This window comes from Cricetulus griseus, unplaced genomic scaffold, assembly GCF_003668045.3.
Source record: "Cricetulus griseus strain 17A/GY unplaced genomic scaffold, alternate assembly CriGri-PICRH-1.0 unplaced_scaffold_6, whole genome shotgun sequence".
In the NCBI taxonomy this organism is placed as follows: Eukaryota; Metazoa; Chordata; class Mammalia; order Rodentia; family Cricetidae; genus Cricetulus; species Cricetulus griseus.
Window position 1 is genome coordinate 665843 of NW_023277363.1, and position 4579 is coordinate 670421.

The window sequence follows — 4579 nt, forward strand, 5'->3', positions numbered from 1 at the left end:
ATAGCCTAAACACTCAACTTGTCTCAAATGCTCACATCATTTAGAAAAATTTTGTAAAGTTCTAATCAATCATTCTTAAAAAAATACCTTATTATGAAATCCATGCATTTCAAACATGCATATACATTCAGTAGGCAAATAGTTATAAAGTATATCCACTTTTATATCACAGAGTTGAACACTTTTGCAAGTTCCAGTATGTGAAAGAAAAATACAATATGTCCTAACTATTTCTGGCTACTGCTGAATCCAAATAATGAAAGATTTTTCATTTTAAAAGTTCTCTCCACCACAACTGCACAGATTATGGGGTACAATTTCAACAATATTGCATTATAACATTCCTTTTCTCCATACTGGGTCTCTGTGGTCCATGTAATTATATTATACTTAGGTTTATTCTTAAAAAACATTTATCACATTAGCTGAGAGTTATGTACAAATTCAAATCAATTAGCACTGATTAATTATTAAAACTTCCCATTCACTGTCAGATCCATCCAAAAGTTCATTTTACCATTAAAAAAAGATACTTTAATCAGAATTCAAATACATTTAACTCTTGAATCACTGTTCAAAAACAATAAAAAATAGTTTACACAGTTGAATGAAAGTTTACTGGTGTGCTTTGAATGAAAAAATCAAATTAAGGAAAGAAGTATCCTGCAAGGCATACAATTCAAATGCTCACTGAACCTCAGAGTATCCAATAAACAAGATATTAAAAACCATTACCCTCTTTGAAAATGGAAGTTTTTTTTTTTTTTCAAATCGCTGCAAAAGCACACTGTATGTATGGCCAAGTTCTGGGTTAAAATGTTTAAAATGACCCTCATAGAAATGAATCTTGCAGGTGATGTATATACTATAGTATATAGTATATAGTATATAGTATATGAAGTCAGTGCATTAGCCATTCTTCTTGAAAAATGACTTTTCTGCTTTGGATCATGAGAAAATTCAAATGACCCTACCCAATGCAGCTCTGTGTCTATTGTTTGGGATGTCTTTTTTAAATCGTCTTATCACTATCTATTATAATAAATCATATTTCCTTCTCAAGGTCCCAGTACTTTGTTCATAATCATAATGTTAATATTTGTCTTACTGTATTCATATTGAATTTTGCTTACTACTTCTTGTAGGAAGATAAGGGCACATTTCTGGCAGGGGATGCTAGTTATCTTTATATCCCTCTATACTTGTGGTCTAGCTCCTTCTCAGCACATGGTAGAAGCTCTAAAATGTCTGAGTAAGTTCAGGAAAAAGCTTCAGGAGTCAAGTGTCTGTCCTGGAGATGGGGGCATGAACATGGAAACTGAGGAAGCCGAAGAGGATCTGAGAAGGGAATACAGAAGGCCTGAGGATGTAATTTGATTGCAGAAGTATGTACTTAACATACAGGAAGCCTGTTGTTTATTCTCTGGCACATCAAAAATAGCAAGGATGTATAGAAGATAAAAGAAAATGACATGATTTGGAGAGGTAGCTCATTTGGTAATGCTCACCTANAAAACAGAATTGGGTGTGGTGGCACAAACCTGTAATCCTAGCTCTCAGGAAGTAGAGGCAAGAGGATCAAAAGATCAAGATCATCCTTGGCTACAAGGTGACTTGAAATTCAGCCTGGGCAATGTAAGAACCTGACTCAGAAATTAATAAATAAAACAAAATAGAGAAAAGGATGTATCAAAATGATGGTATCCAAGAAAAGAGTCAAGGAACTGAGGCATATGCAGTTTATAAGAGCAAAATATCCATGAAAAGAAAACTATGGCATATGGGTTTAGAGAAATGAAAAGATTCAACTTAAAGAGCCTTCTATACATAAGGGAACACTGGAGTAATAGAATGAGAAAGAAATACAGCACAGACTCAAGCTGATTTCAAAAGAAAATGGAAAAAGTATGATCAATAGATGATAAAACTTCAGGATTAAATAGTATCGCAGAAAACATGGAAAGGGTTTTTAAAGAGATGGATTCTTGATTATGGATTATAAGGAGGGTGGTTCCCCTCACATAGGATAAAAAATTAATTACATGGGTGGACAGAAAATAGGGCATTATGGTTGTTCTATGTTTTTTATGACAAAATGGAAATATTATTCTTTGTACAAATACAATGCTTTCTAAATGCAAATCAAATCTCAGTGATGCCATTTAGAATATGTACTCTTCTGAGAGTGACATGACAAATGCTAATTATTGGCTACAGAATATAGTTGAATAGGTAGCATGATAAGAATTTGGAAATCCTAACACGAAAGTTTTAAGGAATATTCCAAAGCATTTAAAATTAACACAAGAGCTTCTCTTTTTGGAGAAACACAGATCCATGCTTTGAAGTGTATTTTACCTTCCTCCCAGGTTGCCACAGTCCTTTAACCCTTGTGCTTAAAATCTATGTTAATAATATTACTTTAAAACAATCTTCCAACTCAGCTTCAATAAATACATAAATTTGATTCAGGAGCTGGAAGGAGTGGTCTTTATCTTTAATTCTAGCAGTTGAGAGATAGAAACAGGAGGATGAGGAGTTCATGGCAGCCTCAACTACAGACAAATGTGAAATGTGAGGCCAGCCTGGACTATATCAACCTGTGTCAAAACAAAGAAACAAAGCGACTATATCATGGGATTCATACCATGGGATATGGCCATCCCTACATAAAGAGATGTGTTGTGGAGTTCACAGGAATACTCTCACTCATTCATGAAACATACCGCCTGTATCTAATACCTGAGTCAGATAGGCATCCACATCTATGCTAGTTATAAATAATTTGGGATGGCAATACACAGAAAGGAATATTTCTAGTTAGTTTGGCTCCTAAAATCTCTCAGATCTGACTGGTCGAAATAACACTAAGGGAAACCAAATCCTTTTTTCCAATGCTGCTGGAAAACTAAAAGTTGGTGTTGGGAATAAGTAAGCATATTGAGCAAATATGTTCTCTATGCATTCTCCCTGCTGCAAGGAATTGAACTAATTAGTAATTCTCAAGAATAGGTACCAATATTTTGTGGGGTTTTGTTTAATTTGGGTGCTCTCTCTAAAAAAAAATAAGAAACCAATACACCAGTATGGTATCATACAAATGTAACTCCAGGATTTGGAAGGAGAAGCAGGAGGATTGGAAGCTCAAAGCCATTCTAGATACACAGGGATTTCAAGTACAGCAGATGCTACATGAGACCCTTCAGTCCAGCACCACCATAAAACAAATGAAGAAAGCAGAATTGTAACATGACTCAGTATGTAGCTGGTTATTTATTTAGAATGAAACCAGAAGGGACCTCAGGTTTTTAAGATTCACCAGCTACATGCTAAATACACTTCTGTTGATGACTAAATATTAGCAGTCAAGTGTGAAAAAGGAGAAAGACCAAACAATTAGACAAAAGAAAAACAAGAGACAGGACTGGGGATGCAGCTCACTTGATAGAGTGCTTGCCTACCACGAATAAAGCCCTGGGGTTGACCCCCAGCACTACATAAGCAGGCATGTTATCCTACATCTGCAATCTGAGCACTTGGTAGTTGGATGCTAGAAAATCAGAAGTCCAAGTTCATCCTTGACTACATATTCTGTTGGATGCCATCCTGATTTAAATGAGTCATGGTCTCATAATATTTTAAAGAGTCAGGCTGGAGAGATAGTTCAGCTGCTAATGCCTAGACTCACAAGCAAACATCAAAAAACTTTAAAAAGACAATGCTTTCTTCAAGGAATACTGGGGACAAACCAAGAAAAGGACAAGAATAAAGTCCCAGCAAAAAAGCGAATTGTGATATGGTGTTAATCAATTTATATTACATATTATCATATTTATATTCCAGTGATCAACAATCACATTGCTTCTATGGTACTCGCCTAGAAGGACCAGGTTTTTGGAAACACCAATCCACTAACCTGTAGGCACTCAACAAGTGTTTGCTGAAGGAAGGAACAAAGGAAGCAAAGAATGAGAAATGCTCCTCTTTCTAACTCTTCACCAAAATCTTCTTACCTGCCTCTGATCATTCAATACAAATGCATACTACTGCTGCCACTGGCTAGGACTACCAAAGCAACAGTTCATACCAATCTGGTGATTAAGATTGTTTTCCCTGAACAGTATGAGTCCAACGTTACCAGTATCTAAAATTAATATATAAGCACATGTATGGTCTACTCATAGGGGGCATAAATTAAAGTGGATAATTTGGACCCACCTTACTTATTCGCTTTTCTGTCTTTTTTCCTCTTTCTAAGGTAGGTCTTGCAGATGTGTCTTGAAATTATTAACAGCTGAGGGAAAGGGGACACTTCAGATTGGGCTTCTACCTAGAGCCAAATCATAATCCCTAAAATTTTCCAATATGAGAATATAAGTGGCAATTTAATACACAAATATTGAAGAGAAGAGGTCTCCAGGAATATAGAGAAAAAGTTCATGTACCCCTTACTTGATGAAACATCGAAGCCAGGACCTCAGGACAAGGTGCAGGCAGTGTAGCTGTTAACAAGAGGATACAACAAGGTACTCCCTGACTTTCCCTCAGCTCCTGCTTTATGAAGAGATTCCCTTTGGGC